The sequence below is a fragment of the Urocitellus parryii genome, chromosome 9 (genome assembly GCF_045843805.1).
Source record: "Urocitellus parryii isolate mUroPar1 chromosome 9, mUroPar1.hap1, whole genome shotgun sequence".
Classification (NCBI taxonomy): Eukaryota; Metazoa; Chordata; class Mammalia; order Rodentia; family Sciuridae; genus Urocitellus; species Urocitellus parryii.
In genome coordinates, this window is record NC_135539.1 from 57,666,684 (window position 1) to 57,689,229 (window position 22,546).

The window sequence follows — 22,546 nt, forward strand, 5'->3', positions numbered from 1 at the left end:
ATTTTGCTATGCTGCAGTGGTAATGAAGCCATTGAGGTCTCCTCTCAGGCCTGGCTGGAGGACACCCTGCCTTGGACTCTGGTTCTGGCAGGCCCACACTGGGCACACACTCTGGCCATATTGTACTTGCTTCTACATGGCCAGGTTGGGACATGTGCAGGAACAAAGTTTTGCTCTTCTATCATCTTCAAACCTTGGGATGCTATTTTTTCAACTATCAATGTGAGTAATACTTGCAATTCGTCTCTCCAGAAAGGCAGTATGTCATCCAGGAATACAACCTACAAGGAAATTACAGAGAGAAGGTAGACACTTAAGGAAATTTATGGGAAAATCAAAGAATTTCCCAGATGACCCCAGACATCTGTCAAGGTGGGATCTGTGTTGAGGAGTGTCCACAGAATTGAACTCTGGCCAGTGCTCAAGTTTCTGTTCATATGACTGAGTCTCCTGGCCAAGCAGGACAGGGAGGTCAGCAGGATGATGTGGGGATCTCCATCTGGGCTCAGCAATGTGTCCATGAGGTCACCTGTCTCCTGCAGCTTGGCGGCTGCGTGTCTGTCTTCTCCTCCCAGCATCCAGTCCTATAGCTCCTGGGAGATGAGAGATGGCAAGTGGTATTTGTAGCCACCATTATACTTTAATCCAGACCCTTGCAAATGGCAAGAACTATGAAAGAAAAGAAAGGAAAAGAGAAAGTATAGGAGGAAAGTGGGGGATGGTTGGCACAGAGCAACCTGGAGATGGATTTATGTTTCCCATGCTCCCCCGGGGCACCCTGAAGAACTGCCAGATGGAAGGGAGGTCTCACTGTGCCCCTGTCCTTCAGTGCCTTTCTAATGAGAACAATAGTAACAGTGAACGTTTTCCAGAAGTTTCCACCTTAGGTGTAGCCGATCTTCATTATTCAAATTCTGTACTTGTAAGTTGACTGCTTGCTAAAACTTACTTGTAACCCCCAAGTCAGTGCCCATGGGCACAGAGCCACCTGATAGCTATGCTCCCTGCTGAGGCTGAATGAGGCATCTTTCTTCCTTTTTGTTCTTACACTGTAAACAAGTGTCTGTTTCTCCACCTGTCTTGTTTAAAACAACCTCCATACATCATTCTGAAGTGCTCTTGTGCTCCTGAAGGAAGGAAGGCTTAGACAGCCTCACGGAGAACACACACATCACAGAATCTCCCTTCCCGCACAAGCTGTGGCACTGCTGGCCCTGTTTCATGCTAACCAATTGGCAGTTTGTATCAACTAAGGTGTCTCAAGCAGAAAGCACAAGGTGACATGTTGATGGGTGGCTGCAAGCAAATGCGACCAGAGGCTGGCAGGCACCTGGCCCTGCTGCACCTAGGATCGGCACCCCAACATTCACTGGCTCAGGGTTTGAGGTGACTTTACAAGAGCAGATCTACCATGGGTAACGAACTATTACGCAGTTGACTACTGACTTTTGGGTATCCTGTTCCTGGCCGGGTGCTGGATCCCATGAGCAGCGGCTCAGAGCTCACGGGGATGTGATAGAGCAGAGCCATCCTGAGTAAGGGTCAAGTGCTTCCCACGTTGTTCTGTATAACCCTCCAAGGTAACCCTGAAAAGTACCCCCTATTGTTGCTCAGGGCTTGAGTGGGGTTTCATGGGATTAAGTGACTTGCCCAAGGTAATCACAGAACCAGTGACTGCTGAGTCCAGAAGTCCAGCCCTGGCAGTCAGACCATGGAGCCCTGGGTGCACCCTGAGTGATACTGCCCACTCACCTTCCCTTCCTGCTGGGGCAGAGTCATGGGTGTTGGGAGACTAAGAAAGTGGGTACGCAGAGACCCTAGACTGATGCTCCCCTGACATGAGAACCCTTGGGGACATACTCGACCCACAGCACCTGGTGTGCTTAGGCTCTCTTCTATTTGTGTTTTGTGCTTCTGAGGTAGATTTTTGCTTTGTGGTTACCACAGCTTATATAAAAATCTTAGATTATTTTATGCAGATAACAACTTAATCTCAATCATATACAACTCTGTGCTTTGACTGTCTACTTAAAACACACATTTTATGCTTTCAATGTCAGCATTTCCATCACTTTGTACTATGTATCTTGACAATCTGTTTGCTCTATAGTTGTCTTATTTTTCTCTCTCCATACTGAGAAATATTGACTCAGTATTACTTATTGTATTGATGTCTGTGATTTAAAATGTTTTATGTTGCTAATTAGTAATTTTGTCTGTTTCAAATTCACTCTCTTCAGCAGTTCCAGGGACCTCGTGGTGGGGAATGTGGCTTTTCTTTGGGAGAGTTATCACCTACTTCCTCCTCATTTCTGAAGGACAGTTTTGCTGGACAAAGAATTCTTGGTTGGTGAGTTTTTCTTTTTTTTCCCTTTACCACTTTGAATTTATCCTCCTGCTCTCACCTAGCCTATAGGGCTTCTGTAGAACAAGTCCTCGAGTGCCACCTTGGGGCTCCTGTGTCTGGGATAAGGAGGGATTTTTTTTAAAGCACCAGTTTCTGTGAACTGCAGACAAGCATAGTCTCAAAGAATAACAGGGAGGACTGTGCTGGGAGCTGCACAAGTCTTGTGTGGAACAGGGCAGACATTTTGGCTCAGCAGAGCTGAGTAATGTGGTTGGACTACTCCTTATACCTCTAGCATTGAGGCAGGAAATGTGTTCTCTCTCAGTGGAGCGCTCCTCTCTCTCTCTCTCTCTCTCTCTCTCTCTCTCTCTCTCTCTCTCTCTCTCTCTCTCGTATTTTTTAAATTATTGTTGTTGCTCTGATCAAAGAGACAGAAAACAATCTTAGTTTGGGATAAGCAAAATAAAGGAAAATGTAGGTGGAAGGAACCCTATGTGATGCCATTCCTCTAGCCAGTGTGAGGCACCACAAATTTAATGGAATTAGGAACATTGCACTTGAATCAACTTAAATTTGAAATAAAATAGCAGGTATCAAAGAAAATTAAATCCCACAAGAATCTTCACACAGAGTTGTCGGTGGCACATATCATGAACCTCTGCAATGCTTCCTAAGACATCTGAAAGTCCGAAAAATGAGAAAAGGAATCTGCCTCTGCTTCCTGCATCAAGGCCTCTTTTTATTTAAGAAACTGCATCAAATGGTCTGGTCTGCTAACAAGGTAAATGTCACTTTAAATTCTGCCTTGGGCTGCAAGATTAAAAAGTGCATATGTGCTCAGTGAAGCAAGAGCTAATGCTGTCTTTCACCAACAACATGAGAAACAGCCCATGTTTCCATGTGTTAGCTTGCAGGAATCACCAGTGAGGGCTGTGCTCTCGAGGGTGGCCATTCTCACTTGGCAAATATTTGAACATCCTTGTTACAGAGGGACCTGTGGTTTTGTAATGAAGAGACACATTCTGCGGTTTCATATACAGAAGACTTTGCTGGAGAAAATGCTGCATTGTGAGTTTCTAGGGGTCCTTCTCATTAGGAAAGAACCCTGCTCTAGAAGGACCCAGATCCTGATGCTGAGAGACTACTGTTGATTTCCTCACTTGTTTTAACAAATCTTCAACTTCTGCAGTGCTTGGTTTGGTGGTGCTGTGGGGACACAGGTACTCAGACGCCACCTCTTTCTTCATGAGTTTTAAAGTCTAGAAAGCAAACCTCTGGACATAAGCACTCTGCAAGACAGCCAGACACAAACTCAGGCAGAAACAGGTGTGGGGGCAGTGAGGAGGCTGGGCCTTCTCCACATGGAAGCAGTGCTCCCCTGCGCACTGGGGTCACAGCTCTGGGATGAAGGAGAGCCAGGAGACATGGCCACATGGGTAGGACGGGAAGGGAGGACAGAGGCATTGTGGACGGGAAGGGCAACCAGCAAGAGCTCCTTGTGGGGGGAGCTGAACACATGCTGGGCCCCAGTGGCAAGGGCACAGGGGAGCAGAACCCCGTAAGGAGAAGAGGACACTGACAGACTGGATGTGCCCCAGGTCCAAGGAAGTGCATTTTGACCTCCAGGAAAGAAGGAACCCTGTAGGAGCTGGGCAGCAAAACAGCAAGACCATAGCTGGGCTTTGGGCAGCAGCTCCTGTGATCTGCTGAATAGAAAGAGGGAGGCAGCCAGCAGCCAGACACAGAGCACAAGTCCTGAAACCTTTCAAAAAAGCCAAAAAGGAGCAAGGTGCTCAGACCATCATTCAGGATACTAAAATATTTGGCACTCTCAGCCACTGGGCAGCAGGACCCAGGCTGGAAAACCAGCAATGATGCCAACATTGTGTCTCAGGACACAGCTGGGATTGGGGTGCCCTGGGTGCAACAATCCACTCTGTCCTCTCCAAACTCAAAGAGAAGGAGCTGTAGGTCAGACCCACATCACCCCTGCCCACTACACACTAAGAACCAAGTGCTGAGAAGACTGACTGCTACCATTTTTGATGAGCATTCTCTGAAGGGCCTTGCAGAGATGTCTTGTCTCATCCACAGTCCTATCAAGAGACACCACAGGCTTCGCGCCACGTAGGTGAAGAAACCCAGCACACAGTAGGCTACTTTGTCTCCTTGCTAAATTACTCATCATTCCTAAGTATCAGGATGATCATTTAAGGACACAACAAACAACAAAAACTATTTTTCGCTATCAGCAGACATCATCTGCTCTTTACATCCTGCCACAAGCCCTCCATGACTATTTAAATTTAAATTAATTAAAATTAAATAAAATTTAAAATTCAGTTTCTCCATAAAATCAGCCACATTACACAACCTGTAGTCACATCCCCCAGCTAGACAGTTCAAGACCCCTCCAGGGGGTCAAGAACCCCTCCATCACTGCACAGTCCTCTGTAACCAAACGTGAGTTCCTGGGGGAAAATTGCTCCTAAGTTGAAGATAACTTCCCTAGTCATGTGCATCCTGTCACACTGCCAGCCGCACCTCCAGCATTCAGCTGACTGTGTGCTGTGTGCCGTGCAAGCTCATTAAGTGCTGGAATACAGAGGAAATTCAAATAGGGTTTCTTCCCCAAAGGAGTTTACAGTCAAAGAGAATGAAGAACCATATTAATGTAATTACACGATATTGTATTGTAACACGTTCCATGAAGCACAAACCAAACAGGGCAGAGGAAGTTACCCAAGTTGGAGAAGGATGACTGCAGTGTGGACTTGGGACCCTGCCACAGGGGCAACTAGAGCCAGAACTACACATCATATGTACAGCACAGCACAGAACAGCACAGAGGGGTTGCAAAATCAGACACTGAGGGAAAAGTAAGGCACGGAATAGTGTTTACAGCATGAGCCATCAAAACGTAAATACTGTGTGTTATTTGCGTGCTATTTATGGATGCATATGGCTATTTAGAAGGCTTTGATTTTTAAATTAAACTATACATAAAGCAAATGAGAACCCATTCGTGTGTTCATTAACACTTGGAATATTGTATTTCTCAAAACAAAAGAAAGAAGTAAAGGAACATACAGAAATGGGGAAAAAAAGGATCAGTTTTATGGTGAAAAATGGAATGAGATCCCATCAGGTAAAGAAGGAGGAAGTGGATCTGGCGGGTGGAACTGAAGACAACATTTGCCTAACATAAAAATGGCATCAGAAAAGTTGCCCCATGTCATTAACCATCAAAGACATGCAAATCACCCCACAAGAGAGAACACCTCCTGCTTCTTAGAATACCTTCTATAAGAGGGTGGAGAGAAGGCAACCCTGCCTCTATAGCTGGTGGGGATCAGGGCAAATGGCATGAGAGTCTCAAAATATCAAACAGAACTACCAGATGACCCAGCATGCCCCCATCCAGGCTCCTATCAACAAAAAGGGAAACCAGGACCTCATAGGACACCATAATCCACATCAGTGCACCAGTAATTACAGGACTCTGGGCACCTGGCCCCCTGCTCACAAAGGTGTCCCCATCCTTTCTGAATACTTCCACAAGCTCAAGATGGCCCACCATGGGCACCCAGGTGATTTCTTCCTTGCCTCCCCTGAGGCACGTCCTTCAGCCTAGGGGAAGGTTGACCTTCCAGGTATGTCTGGTCTTGGTTCTCATCCTTCAGTGCCCCCATACCTGTGGGGTGCTCTCACTGGCACAATCTTTCATCAGAGCTCAGTCATTCTGTACTCAACTCCTGTCCTATGCACCTGGCTGTCCTGCCACCCTCTGCCCACCAGACTACTCTCCCCTCTCACCTACAAACACTGGACAGAAATACTTACTCCACAAATGGCTAGGCTTCTGTGCCTGGCTCTACCCCATGGTAAAATGCATCTGTCAGTATTTTATCAGAGATATGTCTTCAGTATTTCCTTCATAATGAGCTCCAGAAAACATTTACCCGATCTAGCCCATAAAAATCACTGTGTTGAGGGGCAAGCAGAAAAAATCAAAGTGATAGAGTGCCAGGGATCCCAGCAGCCTGCAGCAGGGCCCGGAGAGCCAGGCCAACTGGGCCGAGCACGGGTTCTCAGAAGGGGAAGGAAGCGGTACAGTCCCATCCCCCACAGCGGACACCCCGCCGAGGCAGTCAGCGGCCAGCATCCGGGAAAGCTGAAGGATACACCGCCACTCTCCTTCAGAGTGCGACATCAAAACAGGTCGGTGTCATTCAGCTCACCCCCCAGACAGCGGGAATTCGCATAAAATCTCTCCTAGGCTTGCCAGGAGAGGGAGTATCAAGCTGAGCCTCCATACAGGCCAGGGGGAAACCAGAGATACCTGACCTCCAACCCCTCCTCCCAGTAGCAGCCAAAAGGAAACCTGGCTAGCCAGCGCTGGGGGAGGGGCAAGCAGAAAAAATCAAAGTGATAGAGTGCCAGGGATCCCAGCAGCCTGCAGCAGGGCCCGGAGAGCCAGGCCAACTGATTCGCGTGGCCTGCCCTGCGGTTACAGAAGGCGTGGCGCCTCAGTGAAGCCATTAATTGGCAAGCAGGGAGGTTAGGGAAGGCCATTAGGTGGAATCCCACCAGCCAAGCCCACACGGACCCTTGGGCCGAGCACGGGTTCTCAGAAGGGGAAGGAAGCGGTACAGTCCCATCCCCCACAGCGGACACCCCGCCGAGGCAGTCAGCGGCCAGCATCCGGGAAAGCTGAAGGATACACCGCCACTCTCCTTCAGAGTGCGACATCAAAACAGGTCGGTGTCATTCAGCTCACCCCCCAGACAGCGGGAATTCGCATAAAATCTCTCCTAGGCTTGCCAGGAGAGGGAGTATCAAGCTGAGCCTCCATACAGGCCAGGGGGAAACCAGAGATACCTGACCTCCAACCCCTCCTCCCAGTAGCAGCCAAAAGGAAACCTGGCTAGCCAGCGCTGGGGGAGGGGCAAGCAGAAAAAATCAAAGTGATAGAGTGCCAGGGATCCCAGCAGCCTGCAGCAGGGCCCGGAGAGCCAGGCCAACTGATTCGCGTGGCCTGCCCTGCGGTTACAGAAGGCGTGGCGCCTCAGTGAAGCCATTAATTGGCAAGCAGGGAGGTTAGGGAAGGCCATTAGGTGGAATCCCACCAGCCAAGCCCACACGGACCCTTGGGCCGAGCACGGGTTCTCAGAAGGGGAAGGAAGCGGTACAGTCCCATCCCCCACAGCGGACACCCCGCCGAGGCAGTCAGCGGCCAGCATCCGGGAAAGCTGAAGGATACACCGCCACTCTCCTTCAGAGTGCGACATCAAAACAGGTCGGTGTCATTCAGCTCACCCCCCAGACAGCGGGAATTCGCATAAAATCTCTCCTAGGCTTGCCAGGAGAGGGAGTATCAAGCTGAGCCTCCATACAGGCCAGGGGGAAACCAGAGACACCTGACCTCCAACCCCTCCTCCCAGTAGCAGCCAAAAGGAAACCTGGCTAGCCAGCGCTGGAGGAGGGGCAAGCAGAAAAAATCAAAGTGATAGAGTGCCAGGGATCCCAGCAGCCTGCAGCAGGGCCCGGAGAGCCAGGCCAACTGATTCGCGTGGCCTGCCCTGCGGCTACAGAAGGCGTGGCGCCTCAGTGAAGCCATTAATTGGCAAGCAGGGAGGTTAGGGAAGGCCATTAGGTGGAATCCCACCAGCCAAGCCCACACGGACCCTTGGGCCGAGCACGGGTTCTCAGAAGGGGAAGGAAGCGGTACAGTCCCATCCCCCACAGCGGACACCCCGCCGAGGCAGTCAGCGGCCAGCATCCGGGAAAGCTGAAGGATACACCGCCACTCTCCTTCAGAGTGCGACATCAAAACAGGTCGGTGTCATTCAGCTCACCCCCCAGACAGCGGGAATTCGCATAAAATCTCTCCTAGGCTTGCCAGGAGAGGGAGTATCAAGCTGAGCCTCCATACAGGCCAGGGGGAAACCAGAGATACCTGACCTCCAACCCCTCCTCCCAGTAGCAGCCAAAAGGAAACCTGGCTAGCCAGCGCTGGGGGAGGGGCAAGCAGAAAAAATCAAAGTGATAGAGTGCCAGGGATCCCAGCAGCCTGCAGCAGGGCCCGGAGAGCCAGGCCAACTGATTCGCGTGGCCTGCCCTGAGGTTACAGAAGGCGTGGCGCCTCAGTGAAGCCATTAATTGGCAAGCAGGGAGGTTAGGGAAGGCCATTAGGTGGAATCCCACCAGCCAAGCCCACACGGACCCTTGGGCCGAGCACGGGTTCTCAGAAGGGGAAGGAAGCGGTACAGTCCCATCCCCCACAGCGGACACCCCGCCGAGGCAGTCAGCGGCCAGCATCCGGGAAAGCTGAAGGATACACCGCCACTCTCCTTCAGAGTGCGACATCAAAACAGGTCGGTGTCATTCAGCTCACCCCCCAGACAGCGGGAATTCGCATAAAATCTCTCCTAGGCTTGCCGGGAGAGGGAGTATCAAGCTGAACCTCCATACAGTCTAGGGGGAAACCAGAGACACCTGACCTCCAACCCCTCCTCCCAGTAGCAGCCAAAAGGAAACCTGGCTAGCCAGCGCTGGGGGAGGGGCAAGCAGAAAAAATCAAAGTGATAGAGTGCCAGGGATCCCAGCAGCCTGCAGCAGGGCCCGGAGAGCCAGGCCAACTGATTCGCGTGGCCTGCCCTGCGGTTACAGAAGGCGTGGCGCCTCAGTGAAGCCATTAATTGGCAAGCAGGGAGGTTAGGGAAGGCCATTAGGTGGAATCCCACCAGCCAAGCCCACACGGACCCTTGGGCCGAGCACGGGTTCTCAGAAGGGGAAGGAAGCGGTACAGTCCCATCCCCCACAGCGGACACCCCGCCGAGGCAGTCAGCGGCCAGCATCCGGGAAAGCTGAAGGATACACCGCCACTCTCCTTCAGAGTGCGACATCAAAACAGGTCGGTGTCATTCAGCTCACCCCCCAGACAGCGGGAATTCGCATAAAATCTCTCCTAGGCTTGCCGGGAGAGGGAGTATCAAGCTGAGCCTCCATACAGGCCAGGGGGAAACCAGAGACACCTGACCTCCAACCCCTCCTCCCAGTAGCAGCCAAAAGGAAACCTGGCTAGCCAGCGCTGGGGGAGGGGCAAGCAGAAAAAATCAAAGTGATAGAGTGCCAGGGATCCCAGCAGCCTGCAGCAGGGCCCGGAGAGCCAGGCCAACTGATTCGCGTGGCCTGCCCTGCGGCTACAGAAGGCGTGGCGCCTCAGTGAAGCCATTAATTGGCAAGCAGGGAGGTTAGGGAAGGCCATTAGGTGGAATCCCACCAGCCAAGCCCACACGGACCCTTGGGCCGAGCACGGGTTCTCAGAAGGGGAAGGAAGCGGTACAGTCCCATCCCCCACAGCGGACATCCCGCCGAGGCAGTCAGCGGCCAGCATCCGGGAAAGCTGAAGGATACACCGCCACTCTCCTTCAGAGTGCGACATCAAAACAGGTCGGTGTCATTCAGCTCACCCCCCAGACAGCGGGAATTCGCATAAAATCTCTCCTAGGCTTGCCGGGAGAGGGAGTATCAAGCTGAGCCTCCATACAGGCCAGGGGGAAACCAGAGACACCTGACCTCCAACCCCTCCTCCCAGTAGCAGCCAAAAGGAAACCTGGCTAGCCAGCGCTGGGGGAGGGGCAAGCAGAAAAAATCAAAGTGATAGAGTGCCAGGGATCCCAGCAGCCTGCAGCAGGGCCCCGGAGATCCAGGCCAACTGATTCGCGTGGCCTGCCCTGTGGCTACAGAAGGCGTGGCGCCTCAGTGAAGCCATTAATTGGCAAGCAGGGAGGTTAGGGAAGGCCATTAGGTGGAATCCCACCAGCCAAGCCCACACGGACCCTTGGGCCGAGCACGGGTTCTCAGAAGGGGAAGGAAGCGGTACAGTCCCATCCCCCACAGCGGACACTCCACCGAGGCAGTCAGCGGCCAGCATCCGGGAAAGCTGAAGGATACACCACCACTCTCCTTCAGAGTGCAACATCAAAACAGCGGACACTCCATCCAGGCAGTCAGTGGACACCATCCGGGAAAGCTGAAGAATACACCACCACTCTCCAACAGCTTGCAACATCAAAACAGCCAGCAGCAGGACCCGGGAGATCCAGGCCAACTGATTCGCGCGGCCTGCCCCGCAGCTACAGAAGGCGTGGCGCCTCAGAGAAGCCATTAATTAGCAAGCAGGGAGGTTAGGGACTGCCATTAGGTGGAATCCCGCCAGCCAAGCCCACCGCCCACGCCCGGAACAGGCCCAGCGATCTGCCAGCATTGTAGTCACGACACCCCAATTGGAATAGGGACAGAGCAGAGCCACCTTCCACTCCCGGAACAGGCCCAGAGAGCCGCCAGCGTGGTAGACACGTCACCCCAATTGGAGTAGGGGCACAGCCGCCGCCCGCACCTGCAAGGGAGACTTTTCAAGTATACAAGAGCAACATAAATAAATAGGGGGTAAATTTCAAAACACAACAGTTGCACCAAGCAGAAAGAAACGCGAGCAGTATGAAAAGACAAGGAAAGAAAGGTCCACAAGCAATGCAGGTCAACTCAACTTTAGAAGAGGTAATAGCTGCAACAGATGGAATATCAGATAAAGAGTTCAGGATATATATGCTTCAGATGATCTGGAGTCTCAAGGAAGACATGAGACAGCAAAATCAGACAATGAAAGATCACATTGACAAACAAATCCAGGAAGTAAAAGATCAATTTCACAGGGAGATAGAGGTAATAAAAAACAAACAAATTGAAATTCTAGAAATGCAGGAAACAATAAACCAACTTAAAAACTCAATTGAGAATACTACCAGCAGAGTAGATCACTTAGAAGAGAGAACATCAGACAATGAAGACAAAGTATTTCAACTGGAAAAGAACATAGACAGCTCAGCAAGTCTGCTAAGAAACCATGAGCAGAACATCCAAGAATTATGGGACAATATCAAAAGACCAAATTTAAGAGTCATTGGGATACAGGAAGGCACAGAGCTCCATTCCAAAGGAATAAACAGTCTATTCAGTGAAATAATACGAGAAAACTTCCCAGAATTGAAGATTGAGACAGAATCCCAAATCCTAGAAGCCTACAGGACGCCGAATGTGCAAAATCATAAGAGATCCACACCTAGACACATTATAATGAAGATGTCCAACATACAGAATAAGGAGAGAATTTTAAAAGCTGCAAGAGAAAGAAAGCAGATTACATTTAGGGGTAAACCAATCAGGATAACAGCTGATCTCTCAACACAGACTCTGAAAGCTAGAAGATCCTGGAATAACATATTTCAAACACTGAAAGACAATGGGCTCCAACCAAGAATCGTGTATCCGGCGAAATTAAGCTTCAGGTTAGAAGATGAAATTAAAACCTTCCACAATAAACAAAAGTTAAAAGAATTCGCAGCTAGAAAACCATCTCTTCAAAAAATCCTTGGCAAAACATTACAGGAAGAGGAAATGGAAAACAACATTGAAAACCAACAATGGGAGGTAGGACAGTAAAGGGGGGAAAGTAGTCAAAGAGGATAACAAATCAGGTTTAGTAACATCAATAAACAAATATGGATAGAAGAACAAACCATATCTCAATAATAACCCTAAATGTTAATGGCTTAAACTCACCAATTAAGAGACATAGGCTGGTAGAATGGATCAAAAAACAAGACCCAACAATATGCTGTCTACAGGAGACGCATTTGATAGGAAAAGATATACATAGACTGAAGGTGAAAGGTTGGGAAAAATCATATCACTCATATGGACCGCGGAAACAAGCAGGAGTGTCCATACTCATATCTAATAAAATAGATTTCAAGCCAAAGCTAATCAAAAGGGATATAGAAGGACACTTCATACTGCTCAAGGGAACCATACACCAACAAGACATAACAATCATAAATATATATGCCCCAAATAATGGTGCAGCTGTATTCATCAAGCAAACTCTTCTCAAGTTCAAGAGTCTAATAGACCAACATACAATAATCATGGGAGACTTCAACACACCTCTCTCACCACTGGACAGATCTTCCAAACAAAAGTTAAATAAGGAAACTATAGAACTCAATAACACAATTAACAACCTAGACTTAATTGACATATATAGACTATACCACCCAACATCAAGTAGCTACACTTTTTTCTCAGCAGCACATGGAACCTTCTCAAAAATAGACCATATACTATGTCACAGGGCAACTCTTAGACAATACAAAGGGGTAGAGATAATACCATGCATCTTATCTGATCATAATGGAATGAAACTGAAAATCAATGATAAAAGAAGAAAGGAAAAAGCAAGCATCACCTGGAGAATGAACAATAGGTTGCTGAGTGATCAATGGGTTTTAGAAGACATCAAGGAGGAAATTAAAAAATTCCTAGAGTTAAATGAAAACACAGACACAACATATCGGAATCTATGGGACACATTGAAAGCAGTTCTAAGAGGAAAATTCATTGCTTGGAGTTCATTCCTCAAAAAAAGAAAAAACCAACAAATAAATGATCTCATACTTCATCTCAAAATCCTAGAAAAAGAAGAGCAAAACAACAGCAAAAGAAGTAGAAGGCAAGAAATAATTAAAATCAGAGCTGAAATTAATGAAATTGAAACAAAAGAAACAATTGAAAAAATTGACAAAACTAAAAGCTGGTTCTTTGAAAAAATAAATAAAATTGACAGACCCTTAGCCATGCTAACGAAGAGAAGAAGAGAGAGAACCCAAATTACTAGCATACGGGATGAAAAAGACAATATCACAACAGACACTTCAGAAATACAGAAGATAATCAGAAATTACTTTGAATCCTTATACTCCAATAAAATAGAAGATAGTGAAGGCATAGATAAATTCCTTGAGTCCTATGATCTGCCCAGATTGAGCCAGGAGGATATAGACAACCTAAACAGACCAATAACAATAGAGGAAATAGAAGAAACCATCAAAAGACTACCAACTAAGAAAAGCCCAGGACTGGATGGGTATACAGCAGAGTTTTACAAAACCTTTAAAGAGGAACTAACACCAATACTTTTCAAGCTATTTCAGGAAATAGAAAAAGAGGGAGAACTTCCAAATTCATTCTACGAGGCCAACATCACCCTGATTCCGAAACCAGACAAAGACACATCAAAGAAGGAAAACTACAGACCAATATCTCTAATGAACCTTGACGCAAAAATCCTCAATAAAATTCTGGCGAATCGGATTCAAATACATATCAAAAAAATTATACATCATGATCAAGTAGGATTCATCCCTGGGATGCAAGGCTGGTTTAATATACGGAAATCAATAAATGTTATTCACCACATCAATAGACTTAAAAATAAGAACCATATGATCATCTCAATAGATGCAGAAAAAGCATTCGACAAAGTACAGCATCCCTTTATGTTCAAAACGCTAGAAAAATTAGGGATAACAGGATCATACCTCAACATTGTAAAAGCAATCTATGATAAGCCACAGGCCAGCATCATTCTGAATGGAGAAAAATTGAAGGCATTCCCTCTAAGATCTGGTACAAGACAGGGATGCCCTCTCTCACCACTTCTGTTCAACATAGTCCTCGAAACACTGGCCAGAGCAATTAGACAGTCAAAAGAAATTAAAGGCATAAAAATAGGAAAAGAAGAACTTAAATTATCACTATTTGCAGATGATATGATTCTATACCTAGCAGACCCAAAAGGGTCTACAAAGAAGCTATTAGAGCTAATAAATGAATTCAGCAAAGTGGCAGGATATAAGATCAACACGCATAAATCAAAGGCATTCCTGTATATCAGCGACAAATCCTCTGAAACGGAAATGAGGACAACTACTCCATTCACAATATCCCCCCAAAAAATAAAATACTTGGGAATCAACCTAACAAAAGAGGTGAAAGATTTATACAATGAAAATTACAGAACCCTAAAGAAAGACATAGAAGAAGACCTTAGAAGATGGAAAAACATACCCTGCTCATGGATAGGCAGAACTAACATCATCAAAATGGCGATATTACCAAAAGTTCTCTATAAGTTCAATGCAATGCCAATCAAAATCCCAACAGCATATCTTGTAGAAATAGATAAAAGAATCATGAAATTCATATGGAATAATAAAAGACCCAGAATAGCAAAAACAATACTAAGCAGGAAGTGTGAATCAGGCGGTATAGCGATACCAGACTTCAAACTATACTACAGAGCAATAGTAACAAAAACAGCATGGTACTGGTACCAAAACAGGCGGGTGGACCAATGGTACAGAATAGAGGACACAGTAACCAATCCACAAAACTACAACTATCTTATTTTTGATAAAGGGACTAAAAGCATGCAATGGAGGAAGGATAGCATCTTCAACAAATGGTGCTGGGAAAACTGGAAATCCATTTGCACCAAAATGAATCTGAATCCCTATCTCTCGCCGTGCACAAAAGTTAACTCAAAATGGATCAAGGAGCTTGATATTAAATCAGAGACACGGCATCTGATAGAAGAAAAAGTTGGTTATGATCTACACGCTGTGGGATTGGGCTCCAAATTCCTCAATAGGACACCCATAGCGCTAGAGTTAACAAATAGAATCAACAAATGGGACTTACTCAAACTAAAAAGTTTTGTCTCAGCAAAAGAAACAATAAGAGAGATAAATAGGGAGCCTACATCCTGGGAACAAATCTTTACTCCACACACTTCAGATAGAGCCCTAATAACCAGAATATACAAAGAACTCAAAAAATTAGACAATAAGATAACAAATAACCCAATCAATAAATGGGCCAAGGACCTGAACAGACACTTCTCAGAGGAGGACATACAATCAATCAACAAGTACATGAAAAAATGCTCACCATCGCTAGCAGTCAGAGAAATGCAAATCAAAACTACCCTAAGATACCATCTCACTCCAGTAAGACTGGCAGCCATTAGGAAGTCAAACAACAATAAGTGCTGGAGAGGATGCGGGGAAAAGGGCACTCTTGTTCATTGCTGGTGGGACTGCAAATTGGTGCAGCCAATTTGGAAAGCAGTATGGAGATTTCTCGGAAAGCTGGGAATGGAACCACCATTTGACCCAGCTATTCCCCTTCTCGGTCTATTCCCTAAAGCCCTAACAAGAGCATGCTACAGGGACACTGCTACATCGATGTTCATAGCAGCTCAATTCACGATAGCAAGACTGTGGAACCAGCCTAGATGCCCTTCAATAGATGAATGGATAAAAAAATGTGGCATTTATACACTATGGAGTATTACTCTGCATTAAAAAATGACAAAATTATAGAATTTGGAGGGAAATGGATGGCATTAGAGCAGATTATGCTAAGTGAAGCTAGTCAATCTTTAAAAAACAAATACCAAATGACTCCTTTGATATAAGGGGTGTAAACAAGGACAGGGTAGGGACGAAGAGCTTGAGAAGAATATTTACAGTAAACAGGGATGAGAGGTGGGAGGGAAAGGGAGTGAGAAGGGAAATTGCATGGAAATGGAAGGCGATCCTCAGGGTTATACAAAATGTCATATAAGAGGTAAGGAGGGGTAAGTCAAGAGAATACAAATGGAAGACATGATTTACAGTAGAAGGGGTAGAGAGAGAAAAGGGGAGGGGAGGGGAGGGGAGGGGAGGGGGGATAGTAGACAATAGGACAGACAGCAGAATACATCAGACACTAGAAAGGCAATATGTCAATCAATGGAAGGGTAACTGATGTGATACAGCAATTTGTATACGGGGTAAAAGCGGGAGTTCATAATCCACGTGAATCAACCGTGTAATATGATGTATTAAGAACTATGTAATGTTATGAACGACCAATAAAAATAAATAAATAAATAAATAAATGATTTTCCCCTATTTAAAAATTGGAAAAGGAGAGTGGGAAGGAATGGAACAGCATTTGTTGTCTCTTCTGTCTGTTTAATGATGAGAATAACTCTATTAGTGAATATTATTATAACTATTACTAAAGTGTTATTGACGCTGGTCAGATGAGGAAAGGGCTCAGGAAGTTGATTTGAAAGTAAGTAGCTTGATACAGCTGCAGTAGATGCAAAGAAGCTACTCTCATTTTGTGACTTTTACGTCCAAACAGAAACAGCTCTGGAAAGTAAAGAGGAATCTGCAGCCTGGTTTTTGTGAGTTTTACTTAATGGCTAACTGCTTCTATTGGGGTTTGGAACTGAAGACAATTGGTTTGAGTCCCAGATCTGTTGCTTTTTAGTGGTATGCCTTGACCAGTAATCTCTCTGAAACTTAGTATGATTTGTGTTGCTATAATTGAATACCGCCCTTGGTAAATTATAGAGAAAAGACATTTCTTTATCTCACGGCTCTGGAAGTTCAAGAGCATGGCACTGGCATCTGCTGAGTCCTACTGGGTCATAAGGTGGTAGAAGATAACACATGGTTTTATGGTTTGAATCTGAAATGTCCCCTGAAGGGCTTGGGGATTTTTTTGTTTGTTTTGTTTTGTTTTGTTTTGAGGCAGGGGCTAAATTGCTTAGGGCCTGGCTGAATTGCTGAGGCTGCCCTTGAACTTGTGATACTCTTGCCTCTGCCTCCTAAGTGACTAGGATTACAGGTGTGTGATACCATGCCCAGTTGAAAATTTGATTGACACAGGTATATACATTGTGAAATACTCAAACTAATTAACATTCTTAACCTCACATAATTATATTTGTCAAAAAGTTTCTAAACTTTCATACTCTATCGAACAGGATGTGTTTTAGTTAACATTGATACAGCTCTGGCCATAGAATTATAATCATTCTAATTATACATGGTGGCATAATGCCTTTGAACTTCTCATGTATTTAGAGATATTTAGAAAAGCAGTGATTTCTAGTGAGCTCTTTTCTTCAAACATTAAATCTGGCTTATTAACAATTAAGCATAACTAGGAAGAAAAAAATTTGGATGTCCTTTATTTACATCAAGCAATAAACTATTTATCTGAACAAAAACATAATTCACCTTCAGAAGCTAAATCCATTTCAAAGAGTCATATCATGTTCTTTTGTTTTCTATACATTTGTAACGACCAGCCTACTTAGAAGTTTTTACATTCTATGAGAAGTCAAAATAAAATAACGTCTGAAAAAAGATTTTGAAGACTCTTAAATAGTAATCTAGAAAAACTGACATGAAAAACATCTGAAGTTTTAAGCTTCTTTTTAGAAACATTACATATGCTGTACTTTTTAAAAGGAACTTGTCATAACTGTTTGTGCCCATGTTAGAAACTCTTCTAAAATTACTGTTAAAATAGTCTAACAGGATAGTTTTCCCTATAGAAACAATTCATATTACTTCTATAGAAAGTGTCTACAGGGCTGGGAATGAAGCTTAGTGGTAGAAAGGAAGGAAGGAAGGAAAAAGAGAGGGGACAGGAGGGATGAGTCACTGAAACAAAAGGGCAAGTGGTATAAATATAAATATATGACATACTAGCTTTAGAATTTTAGTTACATCAAACTGGGTGATATTATGAGTGTATAGAATGGCACATAATAAGTTCTGCCTTGGCCTGGCCTAAACCATTGGGTGGGTGACCTGGAGAGGACTCCTCTCTGGCTTGATTGGGACAGGCTTGAACCTGTGCTGCTTCAGGATGCACAGCATAGTGAAGGGGCCACAACTTCCCTGACAGGCAGTGTGAGTGTTCTAGGCCCCTAGGAGCCCATGACCAGAGTTCCCCATGCCCATGCCCAAAGCCCCTCCCCCCCCACTGGCTGGTTCACAATGGTCTGCTCTGTTGCCTGGTGCAGGTTTGTTCTTGACCAAAGGCCTGAGTGTCCACAGTCTGTTTTGGAATGGCTAGGCGTGGTGTAGTTGTGGAGGGAATAGCCAAAGTAACCTTAGTGTGATGAAGGTGCAACAGCTGCTCCTCATCCCTACATGGGGGTGGTCCTGGAAGAAGTAAGCAGGGTTGTGGTGTGCATTGTCTGAAGACATGGAAACACACCCTAGTCCTTATGGCTGGCTGTGGGAGTTGGTGATATGTACAGCTATTGGATTTTTTGTTGTTCTCTTATTTTTGTGGAGAAGTCAGTCTGTGAGAAGCGGGTGTTACATGAGAAGTAAAGAAAAGTTTGCTCTAAAACTTTCTGGACTAATTGAAGAAAAATGTGAACTACTTGAAAAAGTTAGCCTTGTTCAAAAACACTATGAAGGCTTAGAGTCATCTTTAAAGGATGCCATTTTGGTGAAGAAGTCAATAGAAGCAGAAAATTTGGAGGCAATATATGAAAACCTGGATAGGTCCATATCTAAACTTGAGGATGAGATACTCCTTCTAGAAAAAGAGGTGAAAGAAGAGAAAACTAAGCAGTCTCAACAGAATGAATTAATGGTGGATATATCAAAAAGGATTAAGTTCCTAGAAGATGAATCAGAATCCCTCAGTTCACAAATACTGGAAGCTAAAACAGCCTTGAGACTATTTCAAATGAATGAAGAAGAAATTACAGTAGCAATAAAAGCAGCTTTGAATGAAAATTCTCAACTTCAGGAAAGTCAGAAACAGCTTTTATATGAAGCTGAAGTATGGAAAGAAAAAGTGAATGGCCTTAATAAACAGAAAGCAATACTTGAAGACTCCAAAGTACATGTAGAACAAGTTCTAAGAGATAAAGAAAATCACATTAAGTCTCTGACTGAACACTTACTGCAGATGGAAGATTGGGCTTCTGTGTTTGGAGAAGTCCTAACAGATTATGGTAACTTGGAATTGGAAATGAAGAGTGTTGGTGCTCACTTAGAGGATTAGCCAAAAGGAACTTTGAAGAAACAGTTTTATACTGCTAATCTAAAGACCTCTTTTAAAACCTTACAAGGAGAAAGAAATCAAATTTTTACTTTATTTTCTGAATTAATTGAGTCAAAGGAAGACCTTATAGAACATATTAAAAATCTTAAGACAGAACAAGCATCTTTGCAGTCAAAAAATACACAATTTAAGTATCAGCAGAAACTCAAAGTCATGATTGAACTACATCAAGAAAATGTAATGAAACTCCAAAGGAAATTAATAGGAGAGGAAAACTACTGGATAGAGTGAGAAGAGGAACTTTCCAAAATGGAGAAAAAGATCAGCCATGCAACTGAAAAACTGGAGACCTATAGAAAACAAGTCAAAGACCTTGAAGAATTGGAGAGAACCATTCTTATTCTTATCAGGGGCTGATTATGTACTGTGAGAAGAAAGCACATGATAATGAGTTGGTAGCTCAGAGTGCTGAAAGATACCTCAATGATTTAAGGAAACAAAATGCTCATGACAGACAAAACTTAACGGAAAATGAGTTTGAATTTAAACTTGTAGGAAAAGATCCTTCTACAATCAGAAGTCCAATGTTTCCAGTGGATCCAAGGAGTCAGTTCATGAGAAGAGGACCGTTTTTTCCTCCACCTCCTCCAAGAAACATGTATGGAACATCTTGAGAATATTTTCCACCGGGCCCACCACCCCCTCCATTCCCAATGGGACTGTGGTGTTTTCCTCATTATCTTCCCCCAAAAGCTGAATTTCCTCCTCCTCGCTCCCCTGCCTTCTGAAAGTACAAGTGAGTTCCCTTCAGGGTTGATTCCACCTTCAAATGAGCCTGCTACTGAACATCCATAAGCACAACAAGAAACAAGAAACCTGACAATAGTTTTTATCTGTCTTCAAAAGTAATATATCTCTTATTTTTAGTTTAACTAACTGCTTTTATTCAAGTGATTATACTTTTGCTCCAATTGAAGCTTAACAGAATTACAATTCTTAGAATAATATTTTATAAATAAAGATGGTTTAAATATGAATATTATGAGTAAATTATTTCCATTTTATTTTATTCTGGATAGTGTTACTTAATTTCATTAATTTACTATTACATAAGCAAAAGTTGGAATATTATATATATAATCTTGCAGTCAGGGATATTTTAAAATCTAAACAAAGCGTGTGCCTTGATACAATTAAATGTACTTATTATGATTGTAGTAAATGTAAAATAACTTTATGCTTAATGAAAGATTTTAATTGATTTCAAGTCTTGTTTGGCATTGATGATGATAATAAAAATCAGCTAGATTTTCCATAAAAGAAGAATAACTAAAGCATATTAAGAGTAAAAAAGAAAACACAACTATGTTATGTAAACAGTAGATTTCAAATATAAAAAAAATTCTAGTTCCTGGAAAACTTTTTGAAATTGAAAACCACATTTTAAGTTGACTCAGTCCACATTGTTCCTTATACCCTTTATTTTATGCCCATTTTCATAAAATTAAGAATTGTATTCTGCTTTGAGCTAAGTCCCCTTTTTATTTTTGTATTAAGAGGCATGTCTTAAGGGTATGATGTGCTCATTCAATGAAGACTTGTTTTGTAGAAAGGGGAACTCCATAGGTTAAATTATATTCCAATGAGTACAAAATTGTGCAAAAGCACAGGTTATATATGCAGGGACTTATCTGCTTTAAATACGTAGGCTTGCCCATAGTGGCAAAGCAGAGTAATAAAGGAGAAATGTAAGCAGATACATTTTTAGATTAATAGGTGGTAGCCCAGGTAAACCCAGAATGAGTATCAGTGGAAATATGAAGAAAGAAGTAAGGATGAAAAGGAGGGAAATGGGGAACATGCATTTGCCAAAGTGCATTAGAATGTAGGCCTCATGGATTTTCAGATTCCCATATAGGGGCCAGGAAGGGTGTACAACGAGAACAGTTAATGATAATGGCACAAGCTTGTTGGGAAGAAATGGAAAAATCTTCTTTAGTGATTGTGCATTTTGATGGAAAAAAAATCCATGAGGTTTTACAGCATCTAAAAATAAAAGATAAAGGGATCTCACAGCTATATCTGTGTGGGCATTATTCTCTGTCAGAGGTCCAGGAATCTTGGTGTGGCTGTGCATATGAGCAAGGAAGATGGGGGATATATGATGATGTGAAAAAGTTTGAAAGTTTAAAAAAAGAGATAGTAAATTGGAATCCAAAAGAGGGGATAACACAGCTACAGAAATATAAGGAACAGGTTTAGCCATATAAAGAATTTGTAACAATGTTGAAAGTAGTAGAAAATAATCTCAGTGCCAGGATGATGTTGGTTAATTCAGCTTGCTGTGGAGAGATTTGAGGCAGGATTCTGTCGTTTCTTGAACAATTGGAAAGAAAAAGGAGAAGTAGTTGGGCGTCAGTTGTAATTTCTAATTTATTTAAGAAACCATATCAATGATGATTTATCCCAATTATTTTAAATTTAATTTACTTATTTTAATCATAAAATAAGAATATCAGAAAATGTGATTAGCAATATTAATTATCTCTTCTCTGTTAAAAAATTTTTGAAGCAATGGATGTTATATTACATTTTAGACATTTTTTAGAAATAAATATTTTACTGTCTGGCCATCTAGAAAAATTTGTGAGTTAGAATTTTAAAGACATCTATATTTTTATTCAATTAATTGATTTTTGAATTGAATTATTTGGCTCCATTTACTTGTTTAAATTTTAATTCATGAGTGCTAATTTGTTTAAATGCCAGTTTGATACCAAGTACATAATATATAAACGACAGGCCTGTATAATTGGAAATGCCAGGTATAAAATCTAATAGCCATGATGTACACTTAAATCAAAGGTTTTAGATAGCTAACTATTTGTCCCTGATAGTTATCAGATTTATTCACATCATCACCATGATTATATTCTCCTAAGCATTTATTAAAAGAAATTTTTTTAATGTATTTTAGGGTTAACTGGAGAAATTGGCCTTTGGACAAAGAACGTAAAAACCTTTAGCGTTAGATAAAATAAGATTTATCAGAAAAATGCATTAATTATCATAGAATATTAAAAAACTTAAATAGCCACAATACTAACTTTTTCATCAGATTAGAGTATACTTTTAGCTCAGATACAAGTCAGTTCAGATATAATAATGTGGAAACCTGTGAAATTCTCAAAAAAACAAAAAAATTTTTTTAAAGAAAGCTTATATATTTGGTATCGATTTTTGTCTTTCTTTCCTGTAACATTAGGGAGGAACTAGTTAAAAAGCCAGCTGAAAACAGATAAGATAGCCAGCCAAGCAGTTTGGATTTAAAAAGACACTTTTTCTTATTGTTTTGGAGAGCCGCCTCAGAAAAGAGGCTAAATTCTAATTCAAACAAAAGAGAGCTTTATTTACCTGGCC

At 43.5% G+C, this 22,546-nt stretch overlaps 1 pseudogene; it reads left to right on the forward strand.

Moving 5' to 3' along the window:
- Positions 1-718: 718 nt before the first annotated feature.
- On the forward strand, positions 719-19,800 carry LOC144257004 (melanoma inhibitory activity protein 2-like; annotated as a pseudogene).
- Positions 19,801-22,546: the final 2,746 nt, after the last annotated feature.